Raw genomic sequence first — 22,724 nt, 5'->3', positions numbered from 1 at the left:
AGGTAGGTTGTAGCCATATCAAGAAGAACCTTGATTTACAGGTAAGGAATCTGGACTTTATACTGAAGACAATAAATAATTATCAGAGGTTCTTAAATAGGGTAGAGATGTGATCATTCATATTAAAAAATAAATAAGACTTTAGCTGGCAAGATGAAGGCCACACTAGAAGAAGGGGAGACTGGAGCCTGGAAAGCCAATTAGAAGTCCCCTGTAATAGTCTAAGAAAGGGATTAAGGTCTGAATCACCATAGCAGCAGTGGAATGAAAAGTAGTGACAAATCCAAGGGAGATTTAGAAGTAGCGTTGAGGACATGGTTATTGATTACATAGGAGCTTGGGAGCAGGGGAGAGAGATCAAGGTTGAAGTGTAATGACAGTAACTAAGCTAAAAGGGGGAAGGAGAGCAAGCGTGGTGGGGGTCATGAGTAGCATATTAAATTTGCAGTAACGGTGGGTTACCAGTGGCGAAATGCAAAGGTCTGCAGATCAGGAAAGAGGTTTAGACTGAGTGTGTAGGTTCAGAAAGCAGTGCCCAATGGTAGCTAAGTCCTCAGAATGGATGGGATATCCTGGGGAGGGTGCATGGGGAAAAGAATGCCAAAGGAAAGCATGCAGACAGTTGTCAGGGGAGGAGGGGGCTGAGGAGAAACAGAAAGGGAGCTTGCGTATGCGATGGAGGAGGTCCACAAGTAACGGGGGGGGAGAGCCCTTCCAAGAGGAAATAACCAAGAGTTCTCCCTGGGGTAGGATGACTGATACCATTATGTTTGGTGATTAGATCTCACGAGCACATATTCTAGAGAATTAGAAGTCAGGCTGGACTGGATAGAGTGAAGACTCCTCTTTGAAGTTGGCTGGGAGGGAAGCAGGTAATGGCTGGGAAAAGGGTGGAGTTGGGCAAGGTATAGGGATTTCCTTTTACGGGATGGTCGTCTTTATTACAAAAGGTTGCCGGCCGGCTTCCACCCACATATTACTACCCCACAAGGCAACCTTGTTGAGTTTTTGAGCAACTGAACATTCCATAGAGTTCAGTACATATATGGAGTGCCTGCTGTGTCTAAAGCACTGCACTTGGCGTTTTAGTGCCTAAAAACATATGCAAGATATGGTCATGTTTTAATTTTTATTAACTGGCCCAAATCTGCCTCCTTCCAGCCACAGCTCCCTGTCTTCTGGAGCCACACACAATATAAGAAGTATCTCTTCCTCTCATTGAGGGTGGTTTTCAGCTACCTTCTGGGTATTCTCATTGAACTTTTGTGAAATAATCCAGTCTTTACATATGCATACTTGCATAGGTGTATGTATGTATTTTGTTACCAGCTAGCAGCTCTCCTCTAGACATCCATTGCTGTCTGTCCTTTTTAAAATGTGGCTCCCAGCGGGGCGCCTGAGTGGCTCAGTCGGTTAAGCGTCCGACTTCGGCTCAGGTCATGATCTCACGGTTTGTGAGTTCGAGCCCCGAGTTGGGCTCTGTGCTGACAGCTCGGAGCCTGGAGCCTGCTTCAGATTCTGTGTCTCCTCTCTCTGCCCCTCCCCCACCTCTGCTCTGTCTCTCTCTGTCTATCAAAAATAAATAAATGTAATAAAAAAGCCTTAAAATGTGGCTCCCAGAATGAATCTCAATTTCTCTTATCTGGTATAAGCAGTGTACAAACCAGCTGGAACATTCTTGCACCTTCCCAGGACATGGGTTTTCTGTTAATGCCATCTGAGACTGTATCAGTATTCTGATAGTACCAATACTTACTCATAGTACTTCACAATCAACCCACATCCTGAGATCTTTTGCACCTGAAATGTTAATAAAATAGGTCTCATAATTCTTGTATTTGTACAGTTGATTTTTTAAAGCCAATTGCAGAAGTTTGTTTCCCACGAAATACTATATTTTTCCATTTCGTGTGTTTATATATATATGTATATATATACGTATTTATATATATATATGTTAACGTTTCTTTATTTTTGAGAGAGAGACAGACAGACAGTGCGAGTGGGAGAGGGGCAGAGAGAGATGGAAACACAGAATCCAAGGCAGGCTCCAGGCTCTGAGCTCTCAGCACAGAGCCCGATGTGGGACTCGAGCTCATAAACAGTGAGATCATGACCTGAGCCAAAGTTGGACGCTTAACTGACTGAGCCACTCAGGCGCCCCTTACGCTTTGTTTTTATTAGCCAGTAATAAAAAGAGCAAGGGCTTAGGAGTCAGGCGGGTGTAAATTTGAATTCTGGTTTTGTTAGGTAGCTCAGTGACCTTGGTCATGTCATGCTCGCTCTGGCTCAACTTATCAGTGAAAATAGGGATAATCATAACTACATTGCAAAGTGGTTCTGAGGCTTACAAGAGGCAGTACAGTACCTAATATATCACGAGGGCTGCATAAACGTTGGTTTTCTCGCCTTCTTTCTTTTCCATTTTCTCAGCTTTGTGTTCTTAGCAGAACTATGCCTTTTATGTTGTAACTCAAGACTAAGAAATCTTCCTTTTATTTTGTTTAATTATTTATTTTTTTGTTTGTTTTTATTATTTGTGTGTTTGTTTTTAAGTAGGCTTCATGCCCAGCACAAAGTCCAATGTGGGGCTTGAACTCATGACCCTGAGATCAAGACATGAGCTGAGATCAAAAGTCAAATGTTCAACTAACTGGATGGGGGAGCCATCCAGCTACCCCATAGTTATCTTATTTTTTAAAATTAAATCTTCCTCTTAAAAGAAAAAAGTAAGTTGAGCAGAACAGGGAGGAGCCCAGGACCAAAAGAATACTTTAGTCTAACAGTGGGGCATGAGGGCGCTGAGACCAGACTTTCTGTGACCGAATCCCAGCTCCACTACTGACTTGTTGTCTAATCAGAAGCATATTCATTAACCATCCTGAGCTTTGTTTTCCTCATCTGTAAAATGGGGATGATGTCAGTGCTTGTGTTTCTGGGTGTTGGGGAAGATCAACTGAGATGGTAGATGGAAAGTACTTTTGCACAGAACTTGCACATGCTAAGTGGTAGAGTTCTCATTACCCACTTAGAAACCTCCAGGTAAATAATGTATTTAAACTCTTAAGTGAAATGACTGTGTTAAATGGTTTGCATATGTTAGTTTCTTATACACAATGCCGAATTGCTGAACCAATTTGAACCAACAGAATGCTTGAACCAATTTTCATGCCCAATATTGTATGATGGTGCTTATTTCCCTGTATCTTTAGCCACTCAACGTACCATTTTAAAGTTCTTGACAATTTGCTAGTCGTAAAGACATCTGGTTTTACCTTGATCAGTGTCTCTCTAATTATTAGTGAGATTGGACTGCTTTCCTTTTATTTTTTTTTTAAGTTTATTTATTTCGAGAGAGAGAGAGAGTACACGTGTGCACGTGCGTGAGTGGGGTGAGGGGCAGAGAGAGGGAGACAGAGAATCCCAAGCAGGCTCCTAGCTGTCAGCACAGAGCCTGATGTGGGGCTTGATCTCACAAACTTTGGGACCATGACCTGAGCTGAAATCAAGAGTCAGATGCTTAACCCACTGAGCCACGCAGGTGCCCCTGGACTGTTTTCATTTTAATTGACCAACTGAATTTTTTTTTTTTGCCTTTTCATGTTCTTTACCCATTTTTTTCTGAGAGGTAGTCTTCTTATAAGTTTGCAAGAGCACTTTATATATTAAGGATACTACTCTTTGTCATGTCTATATTTATATATATATTTATATATATTATATATATTATATATATATTTTATATATATGTTTACATATATATTATATATATGTTTATATATATTTATATTTATATATATATTTGTCATATATAATTGCAAAGTTCTAGAATCTCTCATTTATCTGTTAATTTTGTTTGTGGTACTGTTGTATCTACATAAATGTAAGTGTTTTAAGTAGTCAGATCTATAAATATCTTTCTTTTATAAACTATAAGCCTTTACTTCTTTGCCCATGAAGGCCTTTAACATGTTAAGACCAAGATGTGCTTATACCACATCTTTTCAACGCTATTAACTTCTTTTATATGGCCATTTTTCACATTGAACGTTTTAACCCATCTGAAATGCATTCCATTCCTTCTTAGTCATGTTTATTCATTCTTTTGAATAAAAAAATGCTTTGGTTTCAAGAAACAGCAAATTTAACTCAAATTGGCTTAAACAAAAAAAAATATTTATTGGCTTAAACAAAAAAAAATATTTATTGGCTCCTGTAAGTGAAAAATTCAAAGGCTTCAGGGTCATGATTCCCATGTGGTTTACACAATGTGGAGAGTACCTGAACACTCCCTTTCATTTATGTGCTTTAATCCCTGGTGATAGCTCCATTCTCAACAGACCCTCCCCTTGAGGCTCCAAGATGGTGGACAAGAACTCCCAGAGTTGAAATCTCCTGCATTCAACTCCTGAAGCAAATTATCTTCGTTCTGGCATTTCCAGCACGAATCCTGACCTTCTCTTTCAGTGGACCGACTTAGGTCACATACCCATACCTGAAGTAGTCACTGTGGCCAAGAAAATGAAATTCATTGATTGGCTTAGTCTGGAACACATGCTCTACCTCCCGGAGATAAAGGGAGAGTCAGCTTTCCCAGGGCTACACGGATGTCCCAAAGGAAGCAGCTGCTGGGAAAGGGGAATGCATTTGAGAAGGAAAGTAAGGTAAGGACTATATTTTTGAATATCAAGATTATTGTTTTTAATAGGCAATGAGAAATTCTTGGGGCACCTGGGTGGCTTAGTCGGTTAATGCCGCCGACTCTTGGTTTTGGCTCAGGTCATGGTCTCACGGTTTGTGGGTTCGAACCTTGCATCGGGCTCCGCGAGGACAGTGCAGAGCCTGCTTGGGATTCTTTCTCTCTCTCTCTCTACCTACCCCTCTCTCTCTGTCTTCCCCTGCTTGTGCTCTCTCAAAAGAAATTAATTAAAAATTAAAAAAAAGGAAAATGAGAAATTCTCTGCCATTTAAAAACTCATTTGTTGGGGCGCCTGGGTGGCTCAGTCGGTTAAGCGTCCGACTTCAGCTCAGGTCACGATCTTGCGGTCCGTGAGTTCCAGCCCCCCATCGGGCTCTGGGCTGATGGCTCAGAGCCTGGAGCCTGCTTCGGATTCTGTGTCTCCCTCTCTCTCTGCCCCTCCCCCGTTCATGCTGTGTCTCTCTCTGTCTCAAAAATAAATAAACATTAAAAAAAATAAAAAAAAAACTCATTTGTTTCATCACTATTAATATGGTAGACACTAAGAATTAAAAATCATGAAAAAACATGGTCCCTTCCTCAAGTGCTAAACTCTTTACATTCAAGCTTCATAGGGACCATCTGGGTACATCACACTTTGTAAAGGTCTAATCATGTATGGTTGGAACAATTTCCTTCATGGCCAAATGATCTATAGGTTCTATGAAATTCTTCTTTAATATGGATTCCATAGACCCGGTGGAAATAGACCACATCCTCCACTCTCCCCTGTATTTATTCTGGTAAAATCATTGTCTTATGGTCATTTTGTTCTCTGGTTATTCATTTGCACTATTTGCCTTTTTTTTAAAATTCAGGGTTTTATTGATATCATTTTGCAATGTCTTTTCCTAGTTTGAGACCCCAGATCTATATCTTGATCTAAACATTTTCTATGTTGGACCCTGGAGCACCGTGGCTCTACGCTGATCACAGCAGTGATTCAGAACGTAAGACACAGCAGTGCCCACAACTATGAGCCAGGCACAGTTCAAAATGTCCTGCCCAAGACAAGCCGTCCTCCATCCCACCCCATGGATGGGATTCGTGCTCTTATAAGAAAAGACACAAAAGAGATGATCTCTCTCTTTCTATGTGTGTACAGATACACAAGAAGATGGTTATCTGCAAACTAGGGAATGCCTCTTACCAGACACCAGAGCTGCTGGTGCCTTGATCTTGGACTTCTTACCTCCAGAACTGTGAGAAATAAATGTTTTTTGTTTAAGTCACCCAGGCTATGGTATTTATTATGGCAGCTTGAGCTAAGACGTCATCCCTTCCCTCTCTGTGACATGCCTATAAATTGACTAAGCCTCTGTGGGCCAGCAATAGCTCTTTTTACTCCTTCTTAGATGTTTTGACCATGGTTTTCCTCTCTTGTCTCAGTCCCGTCTCTAATATTTTCGACACTTCTATTCTACATTAGTGCTTATCAGCCCTCCTCTGCTCCCCTCCATAGGGCGAAACACTTTTGAATGGGGCCTCTAAACTGCTTTCTGATCTCTCCTACATTTGGCGGCCACCAGCAGCATTGCCCCTGCCAGGACACAAAGTGGACCCTTCATCTGCTGAGCGTGATTGATCCCAGCAGAGCTACGTGAACAAACCGCCATTTAAGAAATTCTATTCTCGGGCACCTGGGTGGCTCGGTGGGTTAAGTGTTGGACTCTTGGTATCAGTTCAGGTCATGATCTTGCGGTTCTGAGATCAAGCCCCACGTCAAGCTCCATGCTGAATGCCGAGTGCAGAGACTGCTTGGGATTCTCTCTTTCCCTCTTTCTGCCCCTACCCTGTGTGCATGCATGCCCTCTGTCTCTCTCTCTCTCTCTCTCTCTCTCTCTCTCTCTCAAATAAATAAATAAATAACCATTAAAAAAAAAAAGAAATTTGAAGACCAATTTATTGGCTGATGTACCACCATTTAATTACTGTTTTTAGAACCCTCCTCCAAAACACTACCACATTAAACATATATACTGAAGATACATTCTGCTGCTTCAAATATAAAAGATGTGAGAGGAGAAAGTTTGTACCTTATAATCTAGGAAATGCTGTAGTTGAATGACTGTGTTTTTCAAATATCAGTATTAGATGGTCTTCCACATTCAACAGCACTATCCTGTCTTCATTATTATTCTTATTATAAACATAAGCAAAAAACAAACAAAAACCCATTAACTGTCTTCAGTACTATTTCCAGATCCTAGTTGTCTCTGGACATTAGCTCTCTTGCATTCTCTTCACAGACCTGAGCCCTTCCTTGGAACAAGGCCCTACTCCTGCTTTCTGTACGTGTCTTTTAAACATATGAGCTTATCGGAACACTTCTGGAGCAGCCACATTGATCGTATTTGTCACTTATTTTTTAAATAAATTGTATTTACTTTGAGAGCGAGAGAGGGAGAGTGCAAATGAGGGAGGGGCAGAGACAGAGGGAGAGAGAGGATACCGAACAGGCTCAGTGCTGCCAGCCTTGAGCCCGATGTGGGGCTCTGTCCCACCAACTGTGAGGTCACGCATGACCTGAGCCGAAATCAAGAGTCGGGCACTTAACAGACTCAGCCCACGTTGATCTTTCTCACATGCTCCCTTTTCTTCATTGAAATCACCTGTTGTATAAAAATTTAAATTTCTTTTTAAAAATTTTTTAATGTTTTTTTTTTTATTAAAAAAAATTTTTTTTTTCAACGTTTATTTATTTTTGGGACAGAGAGAGACAGAGCATGAACGGGGGAGGGGCAGAGAGAGAGGGAGACACAGAATCGGAAACAGGCTCCAGGCTCTGAGCCATCAGCCCAGAGACCGACGCAGGGCTCGAACTCATGGACCGCGAGATCGTGACCTGGCTGAAGTCGGACGCTCAACCGACTGCGCCACCCAGGCGCCCCTAATGTTTGTTTTTGAGAGAGAGAGAGAGAGAGAGAGCGCGCGCCAGAGCAAGCATGAGTGGGGGAGGGGCAGAGAGAGAGGGAGACACAGAATCCGAAGCAGGCTCCAGGCTCTGAGCTGTCAGCACAGAGCCTGACGCGGGGCTCAAACTCATGAATCGTGAGATCATGACCTGAAGTCAGACACTTAACCGACTGAACCACCCAGACGCCCCGAAATTTAAATTGCAAGTCATTGTACTCCTCTTTCACCTTCTTTCCTAGTTCCTGGCCAGACAGAGCCTTGTGCCTATCTTTTCTCTTAACTTGCTCAAGTCTTCTTTGTGTCAGGTTAGCAAGTGCAGAATTGCCTTCGCTGGCTATTACAAGTTCAAGGATGCTGTGGTCACTTATTTTAAGTTGCATGTCACTTCTACTTCACCAACGCATTCTTCTTAGCTGGTGAGAATTAAGCATAGAATAGTACCTCTTCTAAGTAATTTAGATTTAAGTCATGCCAACTTTATTTGATACTCTTTTCACCAGAATGAGCTTGTCAGTGGATGTTGAAGTCCTTCATTACCCCTGTGTCATGCCCCTCTGCCAATAAGTGTGTCATTTGTATTGGGAAAGCATTATTAATGTTGCCATAACAGGATCGCAAGGCTTGACAACGCACGGCCAGTGGAGAGAGAGTATAAGCCAAGACTGGGGTGGGGAGTACTCCCCGGGGCATGGGCTGCGAATACAGAAGCTGGCTTGGATTAGGGCAGCTAGGCTCCTCAAGCCTGGTGTCTCTTACCAAGGTAAAGTTCAAGAAGCTATTAATACTAGGCAGTCCAGCATGAAGGGCAAGGCCAATGTGTACCATAGTTTAAGGAGATCACAAGCAGGGGTGTGGGCATCTCTAGGGAAGAGATACACTAATAATGTCAGTGTCGTGGTAAAGAAGGGCAGGATTCAGGAAGGGGTCCCAAATCTACAGGAAGACCGGGATGCAAGGCAAAATGACCAGAGACTGAAGGTGTGGAGGTCAAGGTGGAAGCCCCAAGTTGGATAAACGCAGGAATGGAAGGCAGGATAGGAGCAATCTACAGCTGTGTCTGACTGAGGCTCACAGCTGACCAGACTGGAAGAAAGCACGATGCTGGGGCTGATACGGGTGACACGCTTTGTCCCCAGTCAGAATGGTGTTTAAGTATCGGGAGATCAGGGAGCTAGACCCCCCCTCTAAGGTGGAGCTCCTTAGACAATCCAGCACTGGTCACCAGGAAAGGCAAAGACAACCGGCCAGGTGCTTCACTGTATGCTCCAGTGACAATGTCACTTCTGCTTTTATTTTCACCCAAATCTTCTCTACCAGGCATTAACCCTCAGGCTTGTGGGTTTCTATTTGTGTTCAGAAGTTTTTAACTCACAAGGTTACTCTGCTTGGCCTCCGATTGTGTGCTTCTTTCGAGCAAATTGTATAGCTTCGTGTTGGTGGAATACAACTACAGCTACTATTTACTGATTATTTACCTCCTACCAGGTACCACACTAGCTGATTTACATACACGAGTTTATTTGATCCCCACGACATCCTTGAAAGGTAGGTATTACTATCTCTCTCTTAAAAAAGAGGAAACTGAGGCTTATATGGTTTATGTAATCAGCCCAAGGTCACACATCTGGGACACAAAGGGGCTTGGATTTAAACTTAGTTTTGTCTAACGACGTGTCTATGTGTTGCTAAAGTGGCTACATTTGTCCCATGATACATCCGAACAATTCTCATTGGCACCTATTAGCTACTAGATTTTTCATCTTCCTAAGTATCTACCCATCTACCTGATCCATCTATCTTCTTTTATCTCAAATTCCGTAACGCTCCGTACTGCACTAAGAAGCAGATCATTAATAAGTTCTTACTGAATGAATTAATGCAGTTTAAAAACATGATTAGAACTACCATGTCCTCTCTCGTTTGGGTATTCAGAGTCAAGTAGCAAGACTTCATCAGTTTGCTTTACCAAAATACCACATCCGTACACATTTGTTCATTACAAGGAAGAGGAGGGGCAAAGTCTTAAATCACTACTGAACTAGGGAGACATATGTTATTCCCAAAGAAATCAGACGTGGGCAAATGTGTTTGTACGTTCAAATGAATTTGAGACGTTAAAATAAAGGGGTATACAAAAAACGGATTATCGTCTTCAGAAGTCTGAATCTGAAAATCTTGCTTGTGACATGATTTTCGTATTTCTCCAAGTCCAAGGTTGCCAGACTACTGTCCCTAAGCCAAATCCAGCACACCCCTTGTTTTTGTGTAGCCGGTGAGCTACGAATGGTTTTCCCGGTTTTAAGTAGCTGAGAAAGACTTTTTAAAAAGATGATATTTTGTAACACATGACAATTATATGAAATGCAAACCTCAGGGTCCACAAATAAAGTTTAATTGGAATACAGCCATCCTCGTTCACTTACGTATTGTCTGTGACTGGTTTCACACTACAGTGGCAGACTTGAGTAGTTGGGACAGAGACTGTATGGCCCACAAAGCCTAAAAGATTTCCCATCTGGTCCTTTACAGAAAAAGTTTGCTAACCCTTGGTCTAACTGAATAATACAGGATGTCATACCATTTTAAATGTTGTTTAAACTACACCTATTATTTTAATTTCTAATTCAAGGACACTAGACTCAAAGGTGATGACATCTCTTTTGCTATGTAGAAGGTTTCCATGTTCTCAGGATAAGGTCAATCTCCTTTGGTGGCCCTACAGCCTCTCTTGACAACGGTAGCACCTTTCTGTAGGAATGGTAACAGACCGAGAAGCTGGTGGTTTCTCTAAGAGGTGATATATCTCTTCCTGCTAAAAGTCATCTTTCTCTTTGATGGAAAACTGGGGCTGGGTATCCTTGTGAGTGGTTACAGTGTGTTACAGAACTGTAGTGGCACCGAAATGGATTCTCCAGACTCCATCAACTGATTCAAGGTGGTATGATGGGGTCAGATAGACGAGGAAAAGCAAATTGCTCTTTTTGTCATCACCCAGGACCTAAATAAAGACAAAAATGACTCAGAATGACCAGACACAGGTGAATATTACTTATCAGAATGTTTTTAGGAGGCACTTAACATCACAACAACATGGCACTCTGAGAGCTCAATCGATGTGATGGCTCAAGAGCAAAACCAAGGGAAGAGAACTTCCTTATTTTTTCTGAGATCAAGTTTGGTTTGCAGTCATGTTTAAGGGAATATGTCTTATTTAATTTTTGAGACCCAAGGATACATTCTATTATCTTTCCGTATCTCTGCCTTTTTCTCTCTCTTCCTGTAACCTTGTCTCTCTCTTTTTTCAATGTAACAAAAGTCTATTGGTCATTTATTATGTGTGAGGCACAGGACAAGGATTTATGAGAGAAACAAGGGAGAGTGAACTTTCTGGACCTTTTGGCAGCATTTAATATGAGTTGATCCCCCTTAACATATTATTCTCTTAGTTTCTTTGGTCCCATAGTCTCCTGGTTTTATTTTTCTGGTTTCTGATTTTCAATCTCTATTGCCATCTCTTTCTTTGTGTCCAATCTTTAAATGACCAGAATTTAGTCCTGGGTCTATTTTTTTTAATTCTATCTACCACCCTTAGTCAGTCTTCTCCCCAATTTATAAATCCAACCCTAGCAGCTCTCCTGAGCTTTGGACCCATATCACAAGTCTGCAGTAGACATCTGTACTCACACAGAACTTTGGTCTTCCCCTATAATTTTGTTACCACACCAAGATTCTTGTGTTTCCTTTCTATCTTGGAAAATGACACCTCTGCTCATGCACCAGATCTTGGAAAGACACAACCTCCCTCCCCACCCCCCCCACCCCCCATTTCCCTTCTATCATCAAATTCTTTAAAATAACTCTTGACTCTGGTCATTTTTCTTCCTGTGAATGTTGCCACTATAGTCTGAGAAACCATCATGTCTCACATGAATCTGAAATAATATATCCCCAGCTGGTCTCTCCACATCTGCTCTTGTCCTGCTGTATTTTATCTTCTCACAGATAATGTCTTTCAGGCAAAAAAAAAAAATACATACATCATATATATACATATATATATGATCGTTTGACATCAGTCTACCTAGAACTACCTCACAATTTTTAACAGCTACCGACCACTCACTTATATAATGTACCATGATTTACTTAACCACTTTTCTCTCTTATTTATTTATCTATTTATTTATTTGAGGGAGAGAGAGAGAGAGAGAGCAGGGGAAGGGGGTAAGGGGCAGAGGAAGAGGAAGAGCATGGAACCCGACATGGGGCTCAATCCCATGACCCTGAGATCATGATATGAGCTGAAATCAAGAGTTGGATGTTCGACCAACTGAGCCACCCAGGAGCCCCTCCTTAACCACTTCTCTGTCGATGGACATGTAAGCAATTTCCAGTCTTTAACTATGGTAATTAATGCTCCAGTGAAGATCCTACCAGAGATATCCTTCAAGGTATGTGTGAGTAAATCTACTGGACAAATACAGAAAAGTGGAATATCTAGGTCAAAGGCTTTGTACATTTAAGAATTTGATAAATACTGCCAGGTGGCTCTCCACAGACATGGTACTAACTTTTATTCCTACTGACCGTGTAAACGAGTGCCTGCTTCCAATCCTGGCCAAGTATACTATTAAACATTTTGATTTGTGTCAGCCTGATACGTAAAAAATACACCTCACTGCAGTTATAATTTGCATACCTCTTGTTAAGGGAGAACATTCCTTGATTTGTCATCCTTTTACTCAGTTTTCCAATATCCAAAGATATTTTCTTATTGATTGATAGGAGTGCTTTGAGTTCTTCTTAAATAATCTGATTTCTACGTTCTTTCAGGTATCCTAGTGTTTTTTAAAAGCCACACTTCAGCCAATTTTTTTTTAATAGTAATTGGTGGTGTATAAGGTCCATTATGGGGAGCGCATATGAAGAGCTCACATGTAGAGGTCATGAATTGATTTGCAGAAGCCCTGACTTCCTGAAAATAGCTGGACAAGACAGTCTTACATGCATACCTGTTTTACTTCATTTAATTTTACTAACAGCCCTGTGAGGCACGTGTTATTATAAACCACAAAGTGAAGTTCAGAGACTGTGAATGTCCAGGATCACACAGCTAGAAAGTTGTCGACTTCGGGAATCTTAAAAGCATAGTAATCCATCATCACTCGTGGATCATTCCTCAACCACACAAGGCTCGGATCCTTGATGCCTTTAATTTCTAATAATTATTGATCCTCTCTTTCTCTTTCTATAAACATCCTATGAACATTTCTGAGTGCCTATGAAATGCCAGGAATCTCCACGGGCTTACATTTCAAAGGGGTTATCAGCTATAAGCAAAAACAAAGAAACAAACAAATAAACAAAAACCCCAATAGTGATAAAGTTTTGCCCCTACGAAATAAATACAAAGGATGATTGGGAAGGTGGACAGAGAAGGATACTTTCATCAAGGTGGTCAGGCAGGGCCTCTTTGAGGAGGTGATATTTAAACAGACTGGAACGACCAAAAGAGTGTTCTAGGAAAAGGAGTAGAAAAAAGGTCATCGCGATTGAAGTCGGGGGGAGTGGTGGGAGAGGAGATTGAAGAGGGAGTCTGGGATGCTGCCTAAGGCTTTGCAGGCCAGCAAAGGAGTCTGGACTAGATTCCAAGTGCAATCAGAAGACATGGAAGGATTCTAGGACGAGAAGTGGTATGACATGATTTATGTCACTTTAGCTGTGAGGAACAGGGATAAGAGTAGAAGCAGGAAAACCAATTAGAATGCTATTATACGAGACCGGAAGATGACATTTGACAGGTGGTGACAGTGGAGGTAGAATGAGACTGATTTTGGAAATGTTTTGGAGGTAGAGTTGACCCACATTCTTCATGGACTGGATATGAGAACTGACGAAAAGAGAAGAACCACAAGGAGCTACATGTTTTTTTGGCTTGAGGAACCGGTGCACGGTGATGACATTTAGTTTGGAGGAGAAGGCTGCAAGAATGAAGAATTGAGTATCACTGTATTATTTCCTTATTTCTTTATGCAGCCTCTACCTCACAGACCACGATTTCACTCTTTTTTTAAATTTTCAATTAATTTTTAAAATTTACATCCAAGTTAGTTAGCATATGATGCAACAATGATTTCGGGAGTGGATTCCTTAGTGCCCCTTCACCCATTTAGCCCATCCCCCCTCTCACAGCCCCTCCCGTAACCCTCTGTTTGTTCTCCATATTTAAGAGTCTCTTCTGTTTTGTCCCCCTCCCTGTTTTTATATTATTTTTGCTTCCCTTCCTTTATGTTCATCTGTTTTGTACCACGATTTCACTCTTTTCCCAATACCTTTATTTTCCTTCTCTACTTGCCCTGGCCTCTTTCTTATCCCAAACAGCCACTTCTACCTATTTCCTCTACCCCCATCCTCTCCTCAATCCCATGCAATCTGTTGCCATCCCCCCTCTATCCCAATAAATTCCTTCTTGCCAAACACAATGACCTCCTTGTTCTGAAATCCAAGTCCTCATTTTTCTTGACCTTTCTCTAGCGTTTAATACTGTTGACATTTCCTCCCTTGGCTCCTCTGAAATGATTTGTTTCTGGTCCTTCTAACCTTTATGGATGTTCTTCCCCTGTATCTTTGTTTCCTTACTTTTTCTTTGCCTCACCTTTGAAATGCTGGCATTTTCTTAGGGTTCCAGAGTAGGTCCTCTTTTCCTCTTACTCTGTACCTTTTCTTTTGGAGGTTTTATCTACTTCCATGAGCTATCACTTATTCTGATGTCCCCAGTGTAGCTCTCTCTCCTGGGTTCTAGACTCTCCTGTTCAATTACATGATAGAATTATGTTCTAGACTCTCCTGTTCAATTACATAATAGCTTCACTTTGATATCTTGTGGACATTTCAAACGCAACATGTTTAAAATCAAACTACTTACCTTCCTTCCTCCACTTAGTGTTTGTTCTTCCTGAAGTCTCCATCTTAGCAAATGGTATCATGATCCTCCCATTTACCTAAGCCATAAATCTCCTATTCCTTGATCTTGCAAATATAATCAATAATAAAATTCAGCTGGTTCTATGTCTTTGATAGTCCTCGAATCCTTCCCTTCTCTCCATTTCCATTCTTGCCCCCTATATTTTGATGTTTCTCATTTCCTTCCTGTGATACTAAAACAACCGCCTAAGTAGTCTCTCTGCTCACGGTGTTAATCACACTAATAAATTCTCCAAACTGGAGAATTTCTAAAGTGGACAATCTTGATCCCCTCAGCGTGCTCCTTGATCTCCTCAATGTCTCTCCATGGGCCTTGGGATAAGTTGAAACCTCTTAGGAAGAAATAAAAGACTTTTCCCAGTATAAGACCTTGCTGATCTTTCTGGGTATGTCCTTTAGAACCTCTGCCAAGCATTCATACAATGCATTTACTGAGAATCTACTACTTGCTGGGCACTGCCTTTCACCTTCAACTCTCTGTGCACAACTTTAAAAAAAAATTTTTTTTTAATGTTTATTTATTTTTGAGAGAGAGAGAGTGAGAGAGACAGAGTGTGAGTAAGGGAGGGGCAGAGAGAGAGGGAGACACAGAATTGGAAGCAGGCTCCAGGCTCTGAGCTGTCAGCACAGAGCCCCACGCAGGGCTTGAACTCACAAACCAGGAGATCATGACCTGATCTGAAGTCATTGCCTAACCGACTGAGTCACCCAGGCACCCCAACAGCTTTCACCAGGACTCTACACAGAGTACGTTCTCTGCCTGGAAAACATTTCTCTTTAACTTGCCCACTTGTCTGGATACTTCTGTTTATCCTTCCAAACTCGCTTCCAAACTCATCTTCTCTGGTAAGTTCTGTCAGGGTTAGGTACCCCTCTAATAAGCTCCCTGTTGATGTTATCTCACTGTTGTGTGATCAACCGTGTCCTCATCTGTCTCCTTGTTACACTGTAAGTCCTTTATTTATTCATTTATTTTTTTAATTTTTTTTTCAACGTTTTTTTAAATTTATTTTTGGGACAGAGAGAGACAGAGCATGAACGGGGGAGGGGCAGAGAGAGAGGGAGACACAGAATCGGAAGCAGGCTCCAGGCTCTGAGCCATCAGCCCAGAGCCCGACGCGGGGCTCGAACCCACGGACCGCGAGATCGTGACCTGGCTGAAGTCGGACGCTTAACCGACTGCGCCACCCAGGCGCCCCTATAAGTCCTTTAGAACAGGCTGTGCTCTTCATCTTTGTATTCCCAGTGCTTAACACAGTACCTGGCACACAGCAGGCACGCAATCGTGAATGAATTAAAGCGGCAGAGCTAGGTTTCAGAGTCAGGTCTTTTCTCTGTGGCACAAATCTCACCCTTCTTCTTGCTACGTCTTCAATCTGAAAAATTTGAAAACCTGGGATAGGTGTATTTTTTCCTATCATTAATTAAAATATAGACAAATAGATTATTAGCGCCATGAGGATTCAGTTGACTATTTATTTCTTGTTTAGCTCTCCCTCATCACTCCACGGTTTTGTTCATCAAAGTACTTGGGTTAACTAAATCTAAAATGACCAAAAGGTCTTTCCATACACTTTTATATCCTTTCTACCTCTTATCCTGTTGCTTCTACAACACCATCAAGGAAGCAGAGAGTAAGTACATCGGGAGTAAGGTTGGTTTTATTTTGGTTGTCTGGGAACTGACACTAAAAAACAATGTATCAACAGCAAATCACATCCCATTGTCCCTTCCCCCAAGGTCTCTATGGATGGGCGTTCAAGTTCCAGTGTTAAAATTTAACATTGCAAAATCCAGCTAAAATTGAAATTTTTATGTAGTGACTTCAATATAATCACAGAACTTTGCAAACGGAAGGAAGCTTAGAGATCTTTAGTCTAGCACTTTCATTAAGCTTCTGTGAGGAAACCAATGCTAGGAGACCTAGAATGGCTTGCCCAAGGTCAGCCAGTCTAAAGGAGGGGTAGGGGCAAATTTCCTGACTTCCAGTTGCCTGATATTTCCTCTAAGCACCCTTTTATTTTCCATCTAAACAAATCATCCACACCAGAACCCACCTATTCACACAGTGTGTATTTTTATGATATCGCCTTTGTAGTATTCTTGTCATAAAAAGGAAGGACCTTAAAAAAGAATTCCCCCGTCTTGTCCAGGGGGAATTGGTAAAAGAGACAATTAGTACAGAAAGTAACGGGTTCCTATTTTGCAGGGTAGCCCTGTAATCACACTCTGTTCTCTGAGCGCCCCAATGCTAACCCAACGTTATTTGTGCTCCCAGGGCCCGGATTCCATTCAATTTCATGCCTTATTTAGTCTAAATGATCTCCCCGGCTTCCATGTGTATTTTTTGAGCTTCATTTTAGAAATATCATACTTAAATCTACTCTCTACTTGAGTTTGTTTTAGTTCTAATGCTGAGGAATGAGGATTCTGGGTAAAAGAAATAAAGGTGATAGATTTTTGTAAGCCTTTCATCTCAAGAATGGTTTTCTCAAATGGCAACTGGCAGTCTAATTTATTCCTCAAATGATGACGTTTTCCATGGGAATTAGAATTTAATTGGGATAATTTGTTTTCACAGACAGCAGAGATTTCTTTCCAAGAGTTTTCAGTTTGATAATGTTTTACCAGCGAGTGCACGGAGACCAAATATAAACCAGTTCTGAGAAACAGGAAGTGAACCTGACTGGTCTAGTCTGCATGTCCCTGGCAGTGACGCAAATACAGAAATCAAATTAGGAAAACAAGATATGTGGGTGTGAGGCAATCGATAATAATCCAGGATGCTACAACGCAGGGAAGAACGCCTTTAACCGAATGCCACTCATTTTAATAACACCCTGAGAAGTTTGATTTCCACTGAACATGCTAGGGGTTCGGAGCAGAATGAGCTTGGGTTCCCTAGCAACAGCATGTGCTTTTGAGACCATCATTAGCCTTTCAGTTAATCCCGCCAACCCCTTACTTCTAAATGTATGACTGACATTAAAAAAAAAAGAAAGAAAGAAAGAAAGAAATGGTATTTCAGAAAGTGCTTTGAAATTTCCAGGAGCAAAATGGAAAGGAATTGAAAAAAAAAAAAAAAGTTGTCCTGAGAATTGTATCAGGTAAAGGATGTTCGTCGGTGCCCAGCCTTTCCCCACATTCACTGCTCTCAGTTCTGTTTCTGAATCTCCTGTCGGAGGGGAAATGGTTGAGAGTTTAGGGCAGTCCCCTCATGCAACATCAGTCCCGGTCTGAAAGTGGGGTGAGTAGTGGGGTGGCAGTTTGTGTGGGGCGGAGGCTGGGGGGTGGGTAAGTGGGATGGGAGGGAATAAAACACAGAGGTTTCTTTCCCCATTTTATGCAGATTACATTATCCTGGTCGAAGGAGCTTGGGGAAGGAGGGTGGTGAGGGGGAATGAAGCTATTTTTCCTATTGATTGTTTAATTGCACCAGAGGCTGTTTGTCCGAGGCCCCTGGCCAAGAGCATTATTTTGGTGGCTAAAGTGAGGCCGGGCAGGTTTCCATCCCCTTCCTTAGTTTTAAGCAAGACAACCCTTAAAGCGCAGCCGGGCTATAGGAATATGGTGTATGCTGACTTCTGCTACTCAGATGTACCCTAAAGCGCCAAGCCTGATGGGACGGTGGTTTTCAAACCCTGAAATCATTGCTCTAGCTCTGTCCTGGGTTCGGGATGCACAACTCCTCTTTGTAGCCTGGGTCAACTGCGGGGCGTTATTAGAATGGTAATTATTGCTGCGTTTGGCTGGTCATCCTTATTATGGCCTGGGTCCTTTTCGACTGGACACTGGGCTCCTTCAGTTTGGCCGGGTGACTCCTAGTTCTCCCCGCCTCCCCACCTACCCCCCCCCCCCCTCCCTGCGCGCTCCCTTCCCAAGGCGACCACCTGCGCCGCCCCACTTACCATCTGCCCCGCGGGGAGGGCCCCTCGGGGTAGCGGTGCCCTCCCTGCTCCCGGGCGGCTCTGGGGGAGCTCGATGTTTGCCTCCAGCCCTCCGCTACCGGAGAGATCAGGTTCCTCCCCTCCTCCCCCTCCAGCTCCGGCCGCCGCCGCCGCCGCCTCCTTCTTGCATGACACAGCAGAACCGCAGCTGCTGCAGCAAGTCCCAACCATCCGCCCAGGAAGCGCCGCAACCGGGACTCGGGAGGGGCAGAGGGGGGCGAGGCTGGGGCCACCGCCGAGGGGGATTCTTGCCCCCACTTTGCACCACACACTTGTTTCCCAACCCAGGGGCATGGGGACAAAATCAGGCTAAAGCCGACCAGGCCGAGCCGTTGAGGAGTGCTGGGGTTTGGCGTCAGAAGGGATGGGACCAGAGAGAAGGGTGCGAAGGAGACCCCAGTAGGGGCAGGACATTGCAGGGAAGGAAGAGGCCGAGAAGTCAAGGGCCAGGCTGTGAAGGAGAATAAAGGAGGTCAAAGAGAGGTAAGGAGGGAGAGTTGTTGAGAAGGGAGACGGAGCTGCGGGGGTGGGGGGGTGGGGGGTGGTGGAGAGCTGCAGGGGAGGGAGGACCGGGAGGGAGTACTGGGGGAGGCCTGAGCTAAGTACCCAGGCAGCATGAGGGCTGAACTGGGAGGCAAGGGCACAAAAGGGGAAAGGGATGTTGGATTTAGGCATTACGTAGGAAGGTAAAAATTGGGGGACATATTATGGCATTAGAAGGGATGTTGTGGAGATCATTCATCATGGCTGATGAGGTAAACTGATGAGGTGGAAAGAGAGAGAGAGTCGAGGCAAAGCCAAAAGAACGGGTGATCTTACATCCCACCCTTTAGTTTCCTGAGAAGTTTTTCGTAATTCCGCCAGTACAAACAGGGAGTTTTCCTTATAAATGGAACAGCATGAACTAAAGCATAGAAGTAGCTGTTTAGCTCAGATTTACAGCACAGGATTTCCATGGTCCACAAAAACTTTAAGGCAGAGATTTGGGATTTAAGGCATAAGCGCATAAAGGGGTGGTGATTCAGTAATCCCGAGGGCACTCAAAACTGATGTTACAGTTTCCACACAGCACTGGATTTGAATAAGTATTTCAGAGTGTTTGTTAAATGTTTCAGTTAAATGCACTGGAAATGATGACAAAATTATTGGCTGCAACTATCCTAAAAATGCACCTGCTCTTTTTCTTTCTATAGTCACGTACACACACATACGTACACACACACACACACACACACACACATACACACACGTGTAATTTCGAGGGTCTAGCATGTACAGTATGATTAAGGGAAACATATGTTTTTCTGATGATTTTATTTCCTACCAAAACACACCCTACTAGCATTTTACAGCAAACCAGCTGCTTCTCACCATTTGAAACAATGTGGTCAGAAAACTAATGCAAACACTGCCACTTTGGTTTTGTTTGTACCTTCCAGGTCACATCTACGTACCTCACTTCCTGACACAAACAAGTTTTTACTGTTGTCAGCAACAAAGCCCTAATATAGCTGCGGAAGAGAAAAACTGCATTGCATTTAGCCTCCTGCAAGCATCATCAACAGTTACCGGAGGAATGTAATTCCAGAAAGCTTTAAAGCTGGTGGTGATGGTAATTATGTATCAGATGCCTGATTCTATTTCTGTTATTATTGTTTTGTCATTTCTGTTCTACCCAAGAGCTGGCTGAACTCGCAGAGAGACGAATCCAGTTTTTCTTCTTGACTTGGTACCAGATTAATCAGACCTGATAGAAAACTCATTGCTCTTGGGGAAAATCAAGTAGGAGCCACGAAATGTCATTTTAGCAGAGCGTGGGTTTTGCGACTGTAGGAAAGGATTTGAAGACGCTCCTTCTGTTCGGTTTCCTATGTAACGAGCAAAGGCTACACGCACGCACAGACGCCACAGCTCCCGGATGCTGTGGCTCCCTTATCTGGGCTCCTGCAGCGCCAGAAGCCCCTTCGGGATGCTGCGAGGGGCTCCCGGTGGGTGGTGGTAGGAACGCTGCGGCCGCGGCCACTCCAGCCGCTGCTGCTGTTGTTGCTGCTGCAGTCACGTGGGAGCCCCTTTAAGTTTCCATAGAGAGGCCTCTCCGGTGTCACATGATGGACATGATATAATGAAACAACATTGTGGAGAGGAAAGCATTAGGGGAGCCCACGGCTACGAAAACAAGTGAGTGAGAAGAGGTGGGAGGAAGAGAAACTACGCCACCTCCCCTGCAGCCGAGCCGCACGCAGCAGCCAGCGAGAAGTGGGCGACGCCGGGGGGGAGGGGGGGCAGGGAGACGGGGTCCTCAGCCCCGGCCCGGGGACCCCGCCGCCCACCGCGGAGAGAACAACTTTTAGCCGGCAGCCTCGGCCACCGCCGCACCTGTCTCCGGAGCCTCCATCGCTCCTCGTGACGATCAAAGGGAAATTCTAGAAGAATATGCTCTACAAATATACATGCGCATCATTTTCCTCCTCGCGTCTGGCTCTGGAAGGAGGAAAGAGAAAGGGATTCTAGCGGCAGCGTGCGTTCCGCCCCAAGGTAAGTTGTGGAGGGTGGGGAGAGCCGGCCCAGCGGGACTTTGGGGTGGGAATTTTGTTCCCCGTTTAGCCCTCCCGAGGTGAACGGGGCGTCCCCTCGCTCCTGACGAGGCGGACGGGTCGGATGGTCCAGCAGAAACATTTCCACTGTGGACTGTTATTTCCTCTTTCGCACGCCCGGCGGTCCCACCCTCGGACTCCCCGGGGCCCCTGGCCTCCCCCCGGAAGGGGCGGCAGGTCACGGCCGGGATGTTCGGGAGCGGGGCGAGGGAAGGTAGGGGTTGTGGCGTTGGCCGGGAATGCCGAGGCGGTTTCGCCATGTTTGTGTTGCTAAGAGCACTTTTTTCCCCTTTGAGGTGGCTTGATGCCACATGGCTCCTCCGGAGCCGCTGCCGGGTTGAGAGAGAGAGAGAGAGAGAGAGAGCGAGTGTGTGTGTGTGTGTGTGTTTTCAATGTCCGCATTCCAGCTAATGTTGCGCAGATAAAATTCAAACTTGAGGTAAACAGAAGAGGAGGAGGAGGAGGAGGAGGGGGGGAGGGAGGGGGAGACTGTTTCCATTTCGAGATCCCACCTCTTCGCTCCGCGGAAACCAACATCCCGAATCTGGAGAGCGCTCGCTGGTTTCTCCCACCTACCCCACCTTTGCTGTCGACTAGAAGTCAGGCGGCGAGGGGGAGGGTACTTATGGAGGACGCGGCGTCTGGGTTCAGAAAGGGAAAAACACCCCTGGCACTCGGGCCTGGGGCTACCTCCTTCTTTTCGCCGGGAGGGATGGAGGGTGTCTTGGGATCGCTCTGGGCCTGGGGGACGGGAGGTCGGCGCTCCCGGGCGGGGCGAGGGGGTGCTTGCCCCACTCCCTCCCTCTTACTTTCGGGGACCGGACGGTCTCGCTCCCACCCCACCCCACCCCAGGCGCAGGTTCCTGCAGGCGGGCTGGGTGGGTCTCCGGGCTTCCAGAGGGCTGGTTGCGTAGCAGGTGTGTGGTGGGCATTTCTATTTTGCAAGTCTTGCATTTGGTGGGACGACGTGGATGGACAGAGCTGCGTCTTAATTTTTTTTTTTTTTTTTGCAAATTAGGGAGAAAAATCAAGACGTTCCACCCCGCCCCTCCTGTTTTAAATACGGATTCAGCTCGAAGCTAGGCTGAAGGGTGAGTGGGGATGTCTAAGGGTGAGGGTGAGCTTCGTCATGTGGAAAACTAGGCTTTTGACAGCTTGTGGCCACCCCCCCCCCCCGCCCGGGCGGAGTGCGGGCTCGGTGGTCTGACAGGGGTGACGTCCCGCGGGGTGGGAGCAGGCGCAGGGTCCCGAAGTGCGCGAGGGTCCGCAGCCCTTGTCGCGGGGGAGTGCCTGGCCACGTGAGGGTGGTCTGCGGAAGCGCCGGAGCCGAGAGATGGGAGTGAAGTGCGTAGCACAGTGGTGCCGGGGGCGGACACGAAACAGCCGTGGGCGGTGGAGCGCGGAGGAGCCGAGACTCGCGCGGGCCCGGCCCCGGAGCCGAGGCGACCGTTTTATTCCGAGCGGCGGCCGGAGCCGGGCGCCTTCCCCGCCGGGCCGGCGTCCCGGGCGCGGGTGGGTTTGCACTTCACGGTCCTCTCCAGGGAG

General features: G+C 44.7%; 3 long non-coding RNA genes across 3 annotated transcripts in view; 1 reads left to right on the top strand and 2 right to left on the bottom strand.

The window, feature by feature from the left end:
• LOC124524375 (uncharacterized) overlaps nt 1-18,654 on the bottom strand; it is a 50,795-nt gene extending 32,141 nt beyond the window's left edge. Inside the window, exon 1 of the long non-coding RNA XR_006965224.1 lies at nt 18,547-18,654. This is a non-coding gene — a long non-coding RNA (uncharacterized LOC124524375). The remainder of the gene's footprint in view (nt 1-18,546) is intronic.
• LOC124524374 (uncharacterized) lies at nt 10,025-18,448 on the bottom strand. Its single transcript, XR_006965223.1, has 2 exons — nt 15,900-18,448; nt 10,025-10,652 (listed from the first exon to the last, which is right to left on the bottom strand). It is a non-coding gene; the product is annotated as an uncharacterized LOC124524374 (long non-coding RNA).
• Nucleotides 18,655-18,853: 199 nt separating the features above from the next.
• The window catches only part of LOC124525099 (uncharacterized), a 51,098-nt gene continuing 47,227 nt past the window's right edge, over nt 18,854-22,724 (top strand). The window contains exons 1-3 of the long non-coding RNA XR_006965381.1: nt 18,854-19,068; nt 20,025-21,120; nt 22,198-22,270. This is a non-coding gene — a long non-coding RNA (uncharacterized LOC124525099). The remainder of the gene's footprint in view (nt 19,069-20,024; nt 21,121-22,197; nt 22,271-22,724) is intronic.

The sequence above is a fragment of the Lynx rufus genome, unplaced genomic scaffold (genome assembly GCF_022079265.1).
Source record: "Lynx rufus isolate CCGP_SWC_20201006 ecotype Redwood Valley unplaced genomic scaffold, mLynRuf1.p SCAF_4, whole genome shotgun sequence".
Lineage (NCBI taxonomy): Eukaryota > Metazoa > Chordata > Mammalia > Carnivora > Felidae > Lynx > Lynx rufus.
Note: the sequence above shows the minus strand (reverse complement) of the source record. Positions and strands in the feature narration are given on the sequence as shown.